General features: G+C 49.6%; 3 non-coding genes across 3 annotated transcripts; all 3 read left to right on the forward strand.

Annotated features, from left to right (window-relative positions):
• The first annotated feature begins 4186 nt into the window (after nucleotides 1-4186).
• On the forward strand, nucleotides 4187-4260 carry Trnat-agu (transfer RNA threonine (anticodon AGU)). The gene has a single exon. It is a non-coding gene; the product is annotated as a tRNA-Thr (tRNA).
• A 2247-nt stretch (nucleotides 4261-6507) lies between these two features.
• Trnat-agu (transfer RNA threonine (anticodon AGU)) lies at nucleotides 6508-6580 on the forward strand. The gene has a single exon. It is a non-coding gene; the product is annotated as a tRNA-Thr (tRNA).
• Nucleotides 6581-7895: 1315 nt separating this feature from the next.
• Nucleotides 7896-7969, forward strand: Trnat-agu (transfer RNA threonine (anticodon AGU)). The gene has a single exon. It is a non-coding gene; the product is annotated as a tRNA-Thr (tRNA).
• Nucleotides 7970-13428: the final 5459 nt, after the last annotated feature.

A 13428-nucleotide genomic window follows, 5' to 3' on the forward strand; every position in this document is an offset into this window, starting at 1 on the left:
GGCTTCCCAGCGCGCGGCTTCGCTACCTGACAAAGAGGGCAAGCGCGGGAATAGCTCATTACGTCTCTCCTCATGCCTGGCCAGGTCGCGACACGGCATAACTTGTCATAACAGTCTTACTGCCGCTGGCATGTCCTGCCAGCGCTGAGTCATGAAAGTACCGCATGAACCGTTTCCGAAACTTCCTTGGGACCACGACTCGAAAGGGGGATGAAACCGCCTCTTCGTCGTCCAGTTGGGGAATGTAGCGAAGTAATAAGCCATCGTCGCCCAGCAGATACGCGTCAAACCCCTCAGCGTTACCGGTGCAAGCTACGCCGCTCGCTAGCCTTTCAGCACCCGCTGGCACAGACCGTCTGCTTTCTGGGCCTCAATGAGCTCTTCCTTACTCACTACCTTCCTCCACGACAGATTCCTTTCTGCCTCTGTTCTCGGGGGGCGAGAAATCGCCGCTGCGAGATGCCGCTTCTGTTTCTCTTTGCGGCCGGCCTCGACTCCTCCGTCCGGCCGCGTATTTCCAAACCATATCCCGTAGGGGCCCAAGCCGACCACACCCCCTGAGCAGGGGCGCAGCCAATGAGGTTAAAAAAAACGCAATTTTTTAACCTCCTTGGACGTAGCACCGTGACGTCTCTACCTATATGTGCGCGACTTCATGCGCGGTGGATTTTTTCTTTTTTCCCCCTCCCCTCGTTTCGGCTGTGGCAGGCAGCCGACGGTTTCTCTCCGTGCGCGGGGCTGGCCTGCGGCGCTGGGGAAGCTGACGCACATGTGGCAGAAGCTAACCTTTTGTACCTGAGCCCATGATATCTCCGCGCTCTTCTTGCGCACATGCAAGTTGACGCTGACCTCGGATCGTGTTCCTAGATAAGCGCTCGACTCGGTGATCGAAGTGCGCGCGCGCGGAAGGACGCTTTCACGCTCATGTGGCAATTATACACGTTCCGGAAAGCAAACACCCTCATTGAAAGCTCATCCTACAACACACAGAAGGGTATACAATTGAGTTGGGTGCTCTTTCACTATATACACACCTCAAAACACGATTCGGTGCTGCAGGTAAGGATTACGGGAAAGGCACCCAATTACCCATGACTACATTGACAAACTGTCCTACTCTTGCGAAATATTACAGCTGCATGAGCTGCTACATTTTGGCACTTTCATAAGCACTATTACACTGAATTTTGTTAACTTTAACTTCATTGCATTATTCTTTATCAGGAACAGTGCCACTAAGGAAAACATTGACATTTTGTTAACAGCAATGGAAGGTGTGAATCGTTCTTGCAAGGGTGATACGTTGATAAGAAAGACACCAGCTCAAACGTACACGTTTTACACTCGGTCATAAATTCTGCATAATTTGCACTGCTGGTCATAAAATTTAGGGAAAGAATATCGAAAATATATACCAACCAAGGGCTAAGTAATAGTTGGATTGTACAGCTACTGAAGTACTCGAGGAGTTTGATATATGTCTTCTGTACAGGGCTATGGACCACAGTCTCTTCACTGAAGCCATCAGGCCGAGTTTGATATCAGTAATCATGCGTGCTACCACTCACACTGTTGCCAATATCGATTAGTTATTTTTAACAATTTGTGCTTCATGCACACAGAGATTTTGCTGCATAAGATACGTTATTTATAAATAGACAGCTCCAGCAGGATCCGAATGGCGCTGATTCCCCCCCTGTAATCGGGAAGGCACACCAAATCGTTACCACTTAATTTGGCTCTGTTCATTATTCGACCGTAATCGCCACCAGCTTTTAACTCTAGGTCCCGCCCCTGCGACTGAACAGGAACATGTTAGTCGGGTCCGTGACAATCACACCGCACTAAAAGCAATTTCCGAGTACGCCGTTGAAAACAGACTCTACGAATTGGTGTAGCAGCCTGGCCGACTTCCCCGTTCGGTCTACAATGTGAACTGTCTGCATCGTGCACTGTTTTCAGTGTGAACCGCATTGTCTACAGTGTGAACTGAACATTAAAGTGTGAACTGTGCGTTTTGCTGCCACTGACTGACTTTAATGTGTTCATTTTGCGATTAGGACCCCAAGACTGCAACTGTGTTCATTGTGCGAGTTGTGACCTTCCCCTTTTCTCCTCATCCTTGCTCCCCCAGGGCCCCATGACCTCTCATTTAATAGTGTTACACTCACTCAGATACGTATATTCTTTCGTTGAGACTAATGAGTAGTTGCCCGTGAGCTTGAAGTCACGGTAGTCGCAGCAGAGATAAATCTAAGTAAAAAAGTTATCTCCTTGGCGCACTATTTTTGCGATAGGGATCTCGGAGTCCAAATAGCGGCAAAATTGTCACTTTTAGAGATCCACTGATGGGTATAGATGAGCAGTTTGTGTCTGTTTCCTGCGACGCATTTTTAGCTACCACATATATAGATTTCTGTAGTGTCTGGCCTTTTAATTCGCCAGCATTGTGTCACAGCTCGCGCCTCAACTGTAAGCCACACACGCGCAAAAAAGTATACGAATGTAAAAACAAGAAATAGCAGGAATAAAAATATAAATGGTGCAACACAAGTTGCAAAACGCCGCCTCGCGTACTACAACGCTTCGTATCGAAAAACATACCTTTCACCCCGTTTCTGGACCTTTTGGACAATCCAGGTTGTGTTGGTGCACCCGCTCTACGTGTCCATGAAGGCGTTGACTGCTACTTCGTCAGACAGGTTCGCGCGGAACACAGACTCATGATTTGACGAGGCGAGGTCATCTCTGACAACCTGGAGTGGCTGCTCGTGTTTATTCATGAAGCAGAAGTTATAAGCTTCGCGACCATCGCGTGAATGCGCGGGGGACGCGCGTGGCGCACACAATTATGAGAACCGACCCTGTGATGGGCAGTTCTGCGCGAGTGCGAGGTACAGACGAGTATGGCGAATAACACGCTGGCTGATGTTCGCAGCAGACGAGCGACCGACGTACGCGTCTGCTTTCGACCGAATGAGAGCAGACGTTCTCCGCTTCGGTAGGGACTCCAAAGGACCACCCAAGAGCAAAAAAAAAACGTTTTTGCCTTCACTTTGTTGGGAGTGCTTGCCTTCCGGAACGTAAATAATAACTACATATGTACGTGCAAAAGCATCCATCCGCGCGCGCACTTTGAGCAAGGCGCCGAGCGCTAGCTTAACTAGGAACAGCATGGGAGACGAGCGACTGACGGCGAACAAGAGAGCGCGGAGAGCGAGCTTCATCTTCTCAGCGCGTACGCCAGGCTTGTGCTAGGAGCGAAACCATCGGCCGCCGCGAAGCAGCGCGATCACAAAAGATCAAAACAAATTTTGTCTTCATTTTTATGAGAGTGTTTCCTTTCCGGGACCTGTATAATCGGGACCTGTATATAACGTGAAAGCGTCCACCACAACCTCCCCTTTGCTTTCCGAGGTTTTCTTGACGGCCAACCCTTATTTTCTGTCTTATTTCACGGAGCCCCTCATTTCCCATTTTCTGATTCGCTACATGCTTAGCGAGGGCCTCTGTTCTGGCAGTCTTGGTGCCAAAGGGAGCTTAAGAGGGTTCAACGCTGGTCGACCACTCTCGACATGTCGTAGACACTCGAGTCACGGCCCCGGGGTTAAAAAGAAGGTCCCCTTCACCCCGAGTAGTCCGAGTGGTGCTGGCTACCACCCCCAAGTGCAGGAAACAGAAATACCTTAACATAAATACCCGAGAAAGTGCTGGGGAAACAGCCCCGCCGGTAGAGTAGTGGTTATCGCACTAGACCAGTTTTCTGGAGGTCGTGGGTTCGGATCCCACCCGGGGGCATTTTTTCACCACTTTCTTTTCGACTAAAAAAATTCTTCATCTCTTTCTATGACCCACCACAACCTCCCCTTTACTTTCCGAGATTTTATTGACTACCAACCCTTATTTTCTGTCTTATTTCACGGAGCCCCTCATTTCCCATTTTCTGATTCGCTACATGCTTAGCGAAGGCCTCTGTTCTGGCAGTCTTGGTGCCAAAGGGAGCTTAAGGGGGTTCAACGCGGGTCGACCACTCTCGACATGTCGTAGAGACTCGAGTCACGGCCCGGGGGTTAAAAAGAAGGTCCCCTTCACCCCGAGTAGTCCGAGTGGCGCTGGCTACCACCCCCAAGTGCAGGAAACAAAAATACCTTAACATAAATACCCGAGAAAGTGCTGGGGAAACAGCCCCGCCGGTAGCGTAGTGGATATCGCACCAGACCAGTATTCTGGAGGTCGTGGGTTCGGATCCCTCCCGGGGGGCATTTTTTCACCACTTTCTTTTCCACTAAAAAAATTCTTCATCTCTTTCTATGAACCAATTGAACCTCCCCTTTGCTTTCCAAGGTTTTCTTGACTGCCAACTCTTATTTTCTGTCTTATTTCACGGAGCCCCTCATTTCCCATTTTCTGATTCGCTACATGCTTAGCGAGGGCCTCTGTTCTGGCAGTCTTGGTGCCAAAGGGAGCTTAAGAGGGTTCAACGCTGGTCGACCACTCTCGACATGTCGCAGACACTCGAGTCACGGCCCGGGGGTTAAAAAGAAGGTCCCCTTCACCCCGAGTAGTCCGAGTGGCGCTGGCTACCACCCCCAAGTGCAGGAAACAAAAATACCTTAACATAAATACCCGAGAAAGTGCTGGGGAAACAGCCCCGCCGGTAGCGTAGTGGTTATCGCACTAGACCGGTATTCTGGAGGTCGTGGGTTCGGATCCCGCCCGGCGGACATTTTTTCACCACTTTCTTTTCGACTCAAAAAATTCTGCATCTCTTTCTATGACCCACCACAACCTCCCCGTTGCTTTCCGAGGTTTTCTTGACTGCCAACCCTTATTTTCTGTTTTATTTCACGGAGCCCCTCATTTCCCATTTTCTGATTCGCTACATGCTTAGCGAGGGCCTCTGTTCTGGCAGTCTTGGTGCCAAAGGGAGCTTAAGAGGGTTCAACGCTGGTCGACCACTCTCGACATGTAGTAGACACTCGAGTCACGGCCAGGGGGTTAAAAAGAAGGTCCCCTTCCCCCCGAGTAGTCCGAGTGGCGCTGGCTACCACCCCCAAGTGCAGGAAACAAAAATACCTTAACATAAATACCCGAGAAAGTGCTGGGGAAACAGCCCCGCCGGTAGCGTAGTGGTTATCGCACCAGAACAGTTTTCTGGAGGTCGTGGGTTCGGATCCCACCCGGGGGGCATTTTTTCACCACTTTCTTTCCGACTCAAAAAATTCTTCATCTCTTTCTATAACCCACCACAACCTCCCCTTTGCTTTCCGAGGTTTTCTTGACTGCCAACCCTTATTTTCTGTCTTATTTCACGGAGCCCCTCATTTCCCATTTTCTGATTCGCTACATGCTTAGCGAAGGCCTCTGTTCTGGCAGTCTTGGTGCCAAAGGGAGCTTAAGGGGGTTCAACGCGGGTCGACCACTCTCGACATGTCGTAGAGACTCGAGTCACGGCCCGGGGGTTAAAAAGAAGGTCCCCTTCACCCCGAGTAGTCCGAGTGGCGCTGGCTACCACCCCCAAGTGCAGGAAACAAAAATACCTTAACATAAATACCCGAGAAAGTGCTGGGGAAACAGCCCCGCCGGTAGCGTAGTGGATATCGCACCAGACCAGTATTCTGGAGGTCGTGGGTTCGGATCCCTCCCGAGGGGCATTTTTTCACCACTTTCTTTTCCACTAAAAAAATTCTTCATCTCTTTCTATGAACCAATTGAACCTCCCCTTTGCTTTCCAAGGTTTTCTTGACTGCCAACTCTTATTTTCTGTCTTATTTCACGGAGCCCCTCATTTCCCATTTTCTGATTCGCTACATGCTTAGCGAGGGCCTCTGTTCTGGCAGTCTTGGTGCCAAAGGGAGCTTAAGAGGGTTCAACGCTGGTCGACCACTCTCGACATGTCGCAGACACTCGAGTCACGGCCCGGGGGTTAAAAAGAAGGTCCCCTTCACCCCGAGTAGTCCGAGTGGCGCTGGCTACCACCCCCAAGTGCAGGAAACAAAAATACCTTAACATAAATACCCGAGAAAGTGCTGGGGAAACAGCCCCGCCGGTAGCGTAGTGGTTATCGCACTAGACCGGTATTCTGGAGGTCGTGGGTTCGGATCCCGCCCGGCGGACATTTTTTCACCACTTTCTTTTCGACTCAAAAAATTCTGCATCTCTTTCTATGACCCACCACAACCTCCCCGTTGCTTTCCGAGGTTTTCTTGACTGCCAACCCTTATTTTCTGTTTTATTTCACGGAGCCCCTCATTTCCCATTTTCTGATTCGCTACATGCTTAGCGAGGGCCTCTGTTCTGGCAGTCTTGGTGCCAAAGGGAGCTTAAGAGGGTTCAACACTGGTCGACCACTCTCGACATGTCGTAGACACTCGAGTCACGGCCCGGGGGTTAAAAAGAAGGTCCCCTTCACCCCGAGTAGTCCGAGTGGTGCTGGCTACCACCCCCAAGTGCAGGAAACAAAAATACCTTAACATAAATACCCGAGAAAGTGCTGGGGAAACAGCCCCGCCGGTAGCGTAGTGGTTATCGCAACAGACCAGTATTCTGGAGGTCGTGGGTTCGGATCCCGCCCGGCGGACATTTTTTCACCACTTTCTTTTCGACTCAAAAAATTCTTCATCTCTTTCTATGACCCACCACAACCTCCCCTTTGCTTTCCGAGGTTTTCTTGACTGCCAACCCTTATTTTCTGTTTTATTTCACGGAGCCCCTCATTTCCCATTTTCTGATTCGCTACATGCTTAGCGAGGGCCTCTGTTCTGGCAGTCTTGGTGCCAAAGGGAGCTTAAGAGGGTTCAACGCTGGTCGACCACTCTCGACATGTCGTAGACACTCGAGTCACGGCCAGGGGGTTAAAAAGAAGGTCCCCTTCCCCCCGAATAGTCCGAGTGGCGCTGGCTACCACCCCCAAGTAAGGAAACAAAAATACCTTAACATAAATACCCGAGAAAGTGCTGGGGAAGCAGCCCCGCCGGTAGCGTAGTGGTTATCGCACCAGACCGGTATTCTAGAGGTCGTGGGTTCGGATCCGCCCAGCGGGCATTTTTTCACCACTTTCTTTTCGACTCAAAAAATTCTTCATCTCTTTCTATGACCCACCACAACCTCCCCTTTGCTTTCCGAGGTTTTCTTGACTGCCAACCCTTATTTTCTGTCCTATTTCACGGAGACCCTCATTTCCCATTTTCTGATTCGCTACATGCTTAGCGAGGGCCTCTGTTCTGGCAATCTTGGTGCCAAAGGCAGCTTAAGAGGGTTCAACGCTGGTCGACCACTCTCGACATGTCATAGACACTCGAGTCACAGCCCGGGGGTTAAAAAGAAGGTCCCCTTCACCCCGAGTAGTCCGAGTTGCGCTGGCTACCACACCCAAGTGCAGGAAACAAAAATACCGTAACATAAATACCTGAGAAAGTGCTGGGGAAACAGAACCCCCGGTAGCGTAGTGATTATCACACCAGACCGGTATTCTGGAGGTCGTGGGTTGGGATCCCACCCGGCCGGCATTTTTTCACCACTTTCTTTTCGACTCAAAAAATTCTTCATCTCTTTCTATGACCCACCACAACCTCCCCTTTGCTTTCCGAGGTTTTCTTACTGCCAACCCCTATTTTCTGTCTTATTTCACGGAGCCCCTCATTTCCCATTTTCTGATTCGCTACATGCTTAGCGAGGGCCTCTGTTCTGGCAGTCTTGGTGCCAAAGGGAGCTTAAGAGGGTTCAACGCTGGTCGACCACTCTCGACATGTCGTAGACACTCGAGTCACGGCCCGGGGGTTAAAAAGAAGGTCCCCTTCACCCCGAGTAGTCCGAGTGGCGCTTGCTACCACCCCCAAGTGCAGGAAACAAGAATACCTTAACATAAATACCCGAGAAAGTGCTGGGGAAACAGCCCCACCGGTAGCGTAGTGGTTATCGCACCAGACCAGTATTCTGGAGGTCGTGGGTTCGGATCCCACCCGGGGGGCATTTGTTCACTACTTTCTTTTCGACTCAAAAAATTCTTCATCTCTTTCTATTACCCACCACAACCTCCCCTTTGCTTTCCGAGGTTTTCTTGACCGCCAACTCTTATTTTCTGTCTTATTTCACGGAGCCCCTCATTTCCCATTTTCTGATTCGCTACATGCTTAGCGAGGGCCTCTGTTCTGGCAGTCTTGGTGCCAAAGGGAGCTTAAGGGGGTTCAACGCTGGTCGACCACTCTCGACATGTCGTAGACACTCGAGTCACGGCCCGGGGGTTAAACAGAAGGTCCCCTTCACCCCGAGTAGTCCGAGTGGCGCTGGCTACCACCCCCAAGTGCAGGAAACAAAAATACCTTAACATAAATACCCGACAAAGTGCTGGGGAAACAGCCCCACCGGTAGCGTAGTGGTTATCGCACCAGACCGGTATTCTGGAGGTCGTGGGTTCGGATCCCGCCCAGCGGGCATTTTTTACCACTTTCTTTTCGACTCAAAAAATTCTTCATCTCTTTCTGTGACCCACCACAACCTCCTCTTTGCTTTCGGAGGTTTTCTTGACTGCCAACCCTTATTTTCTGTCTTATTTCACGGAGCCCCTCATTTCCCATTTTCTGATTCGCTACATGCTTAGCGAGGGCCTCTATTCTGGCAGTCTTGGTGCCAAAGGGAGCTTAAGGGGGTTCAACGCTGGTCGACCACTCTCGACATGTCGTAGACACTCGAGTCACTGCCCGGGGGTTAAAAAGAAGGTCCCCTTCACCCCGAGTAGTCCGAGTGGCGCTGGCTACCACCCCCAAGTGCAGGAAACAAAAATACCTTAACATAAATACCCGAGAAAGTGCTGGGGAAACAGCCCCGCTGGTAGCGTAGTGGTTATCGCAGCAGACCGGTATTCTGGAGGTCGTGGGTTCGGATCCCGACCGGCGGGCATTTTTTCACCACTTTCTTTTTGACTCAAAAAATTCTTCATCTCTTTCTATGACACACCACAACCTCCCCTTTGCTTTCCGAGGTTTTCTCGACTGCCAACCCTTATTTTCTGTCTTATTTCACGGAGCCCCTCATTTCCCATTTTCTGATTCGCTACATGCTTAGCGAGGGCCTCTGTTCTGGCACTCTTGGTGCCAAAGGGAGCTTAAGAGGGTTCAACGCTGGTCGACCACTATCGACATGTCGTAGACACTAGAGTCACGGCCCGGGGGTTAAAAAGAAGGTCCCCTTCACCCCGAGTAGTCCGAGTGGCGCTGGCTACCACCCCCAAGTGCAGGAAACAAAAATACCTTTACATAAATACCCCAGAAAGTGGTGGGGAAACAGCCCCACCGGTAGCGTAGTGATTATCGCACCAGACCGGTATTCTGGAGGTCGTGGGTTCGGATCCCACCCGGCCGGCATTTTTTCATCACTTTGTTTTCGACTCAAAAAATTCTTCATCTCTTTCTATGACCCACCAAAACCTCCCCTTTGCTTTCCGAGGTTTTCTTGACTGGCAACCCTTATTTTCTGTCTTATTTCACGGAGCCCCTCATTTCCCATTTTCTGATTCGCTACATGCTTAGCGAGGGCCTCTGTTCTGGCAGTCTTGGTGCCAAAGGGAGCTTAAGAGGGTTCAACACTGGTCGACCACTCTCGACATGTCGTAGACACTCGAGTCACGCCCCGGGGGTTCAAAGGAAGGTCCCCTTCACCCCGAGAAGTTCTTAGTGGCGCTGGCTACCACCCCCAAGCACACGAAAAATTACATTAACATAAATACCCCAGAAAGTGCAGGGGAAAATAGCCCCGCCGGTAGCGTAGTGGTTATCGCACCAGACCAGTATTCTGGAGGTCGTTGGCTCGGATCCCACCTGGCGGGCGTTTTTTCTGCACTTTCTTTCCAAATTCTTTATCTGTTTCTATGACCTACATTATCATCCCCTTTGCTTTCCGAGGTTTTCTTGACTGCCAAACTTTATTTCTGTGCTATTTTCAACGAGCCCCTCATTTCCTATTCTGATTCGCTACATGCATAGCGAGGGCCTCTGTTCTGGCAGTCTTGGTGCCATAGGAAGCTTAAGAGGGTTCAACGCTGGTCGACCACTCTCGACATGTCGTAGACACTCGAGTCACGCCCCGGGGGTTCAAAAGAAGGTCCCCTTCACCCCGAAAAGTCGGAGTGGCGCTGGCTATCACCCCCAAGCACACGAAAAATTACATTAACATAAATACCCCAGAAAGTGCAGGGGAAAATAGCCCCGCTGGTAGCGTAGTGGTTATCGCACCAGACCGGTATTCTGGAGGTCGTGGGCTCGGATTTCACCTGGCGGGCATTTTTCCTGCAATTTCTTTCCAAAATCTTTATCTGTTTCTATGACCTACATTATCCTCCTCTTTGCTTTCCGAGGTTTTCTTGACTGCCAAACTTTATTGCTGTGTTATTTTCCACGAGCCCCTCATTTCCTATTCTGATTCGCTACATGCATAGCGACGGCCTCTGTTCTGGCAGTCTTGGTGCCATAGGAAGCTTAAGAGGGTTCAACGCTGGTCGACCGTTCTCGACATGTCGTAGACACTCGAGTCACGCCCCGTGGGTTCAAAAGAAGGTCCCCTTCACCCCAAGAAGTTGGAGTGGCGCTGGCTACCACCCCCAAGCACACGAAAAATTCATCATCATCATCCATCATCATCATCACCAGCCTATCTACGCCCACTGCAGGGCAAAGGCCTCTCCCATTATTCTCCAATTACCTCGGTCCTGTGCCAACTGTGACCAATTTATCCCCGCAAACTTCTTGATCTCATCTGCCCATCTAACTTTCTGCCGCCCCCTGCAACGCTTGCCTTCTCTAGGGATCCACTCTATTACCCTTAATGACCAGCGGTTATCTTGCCTTCGCAACACATGCCCTGCCCACGTCCATTTCTTCTTCTTAATTTCTACTAATATGTCTTTAACCCCAGTTTGCGCCCTGACCCACTACGCTCTCTTCTTGTCCCTTAATGTTACGCCTATCATTTTCCGCTCCATTGCCCGCTGAGTCGTTCTCAATTTAAGTTCAACCCTCTTAGTGAGCCTCCAAGTTTCTGCCCCGTAGGTGAGTACCGGTAAGATGCAGCTGTCATACACTTTCTTCTTCAGCGACAATGTTAGGCTGCTATTCATTATCTGAGAATGTCTGCCATATGCACCCCACCCCATTCTGATCCTTCTAATTATCTCTGCCTCATGGTTGGGATCTGGGGTCACAACTTGGCCTAAGTAGATATATTCGCTTACCGCTTCCACTGCCAAGCCACCTATCTCAAACTGCTGTGCTGTCCCGAGGTTATTGATCAATACTCTAGTTTTCTGCATATTAATTTTCAGGCCCACGGTTCTACTCTGTTCGCCCAGTGCGGAAAGCAAGCTTTGCAATTCGTCCCCCGAGTTACTTAGCAAGGCAACGTCATCAGCAAATCTGAGGTTACTGAGGTATTCTCCATTAACCCTTACTCCCACCTGTTCTCAATCCAACGTTCTGAATACTTCTTGTAAGCATGCTGTGAATAACATTGGAGAGATTGTGTCTCCTTGTCTGACACCCTTCCTTATAGGTATTTTACTGCTCTCCCTATGGAGGATGATGGTAGCTGTAGACCCACTGTAGATATCCTCTAGTATTCTTACATAATGCTCATCTACCCCCTGGTTCCGTAATGCCTGAATGACTGCTAGGGTTTCGACCGAGTCAAATGCTTTCTCATAATCTATAAAGGCTAAATATAGGGGTTCAGTATACTCAGCGCACTTCTCTATCACCTGATTGATCGTGTGAATATGATTCATTGTTGAATAACCTTTACGGAACCCTGCTTCTTCTTTAGGTTGACTGAAATCTAAGGTTGCAGAGATTCGGTTAGCGATTACCTTGGTAAATACCTTGTAGACGACTGACAGTAAGCTGATCGGCCTGTAATTTTTCAAGTCCTTCATGTCGCCTTTCTTATGGATTAGGATGATGTTCGCGTTCTTCCAAGATTCCGGTACCATTGCGGTCATTAGGCATTGCGTATACAGGTTTGCCAGTTTTTCAAGTACAATTTCTCCGCCATCCTTCAAGAGGTCTGCTGTTATCTGATCCTCACCAGGTGCTTTGCCCCCTTTCATTTCTTTCAAAGCCTTCCTTACTTCTTTGGTCATTACTGGTGGGATGTCTATCTCCTCTGAACTGCGGTCTCGTTCGGCATTATCCTGTATGTCCCGGCTACTGTACAGATCCCTATAGAACTCCTCGGCCACTGTGACTATTTTATCCCTATTTGTGATGACATTGCCTTGCTTATCCTTAAGTGCATACATCTGATTTTACCCCACGCCAAGACGTCTCTTCACTGCTTTCAGGCTACCTCCGTTCTTTGCAGCGTATTCGATCCTCTCCATATTATACTTCCGTATGTCAGCTGTCTTACGCTTATTGATTAACTTCGAGAGCTCGGCTAGTTCTATTCTGTCAGCTGCGGTAGAGATTCTCATGGTTTGCCGTTTCCTGATTAGATGTTTCGTCTCCTGTGAAGGTTTATCAGTATCCTGTCTAGCTATAGTGCCCCCGACTTCTATTGCACACTCCGTGATGATGCGTGTAAGGTTGTCGCTGGCTTCCTGTGTCGTAAGCTCGGCTTCCTCGTTAAGGGCGGAATATCGGTTCTGCAGCGCGATCCTGAATTCTTCTACTTTACGTCTTACTGTTAGTTCGTTTATCGGCTTCTTTCGTACTAGCTTGTTGCGGTCCCTCCTCAAATCTAGCCTAATTCGAGATCTTACCATACGGTGGTCCCTACACCTTACCCTTCCGAGCACTTCCACATCCCGCACGACGCCAGGGTTATCGCATAATATGAAGTCTATTTCATTTTTGTGCTCCCCATTCGGGCTCCTCCAGGTCCACTTCCGACTCTCCCGTTTACAGAAGAAGGTATTCATTATGCGGAGGTTATTCCGTTCTGCAAACTCAACTAGTAGGTCCCCCCTGCTATTTCTACAGCCCAGACCATAGTTCCCAACTGCCTTGTCTCCAGCCTGATTCTTGCCTACTTTAGCATTGAAGTCCCCCATAACTACGGTATACTGTGTTTTTACTTTAGCCATTGCCGATTCCACATCTTCATAGAAGCGTTCCACTACTTGGTCGTCGTAGCTGGATGTGGGCGCGTAGCCCTGTACCACCTTGAGCTTGTACCTCTTATTGAGCCTAATTACAAGACCTGCTGCCCGTTCGTTAATGCTATAGTGTCACAAACTCGAGCGTACGACGTCTAAAAGTATCGTATAAATTTTTCATTTTATTGTACAGCGCCTAACTCTTTTTCAGTCGTCCGATTCATCCAGTTGGGTTCTATTCGGCCCGAGAAAGGGCTGGAACTTTCTCGAACGAAGCGACAGTAACGCGATCACCCGCCGGCTCGCCGGCGAGAAAACAACAACAATAAAACCTCCGTCGCTCC

The sequence above is a fragment of the Haemaphysalis longicornis genome, unplaced genomic scaffold, assembly GCF_048455015.1.
Source record: "Haemaphysalis longicornis isolate Haplotype H1 unplaced genomic scaffold, Haemaphysalis longicornis Haplotype H1 scaffold_1, whole genome shotgun sequence".
NCBI classification, from domain to species: Eukaryota; Metazoa; Arthropoda; class Arachnida; order Ixodida; family Ixodidae; genus Haemaphysalis; species Haemaphysalis longicornis.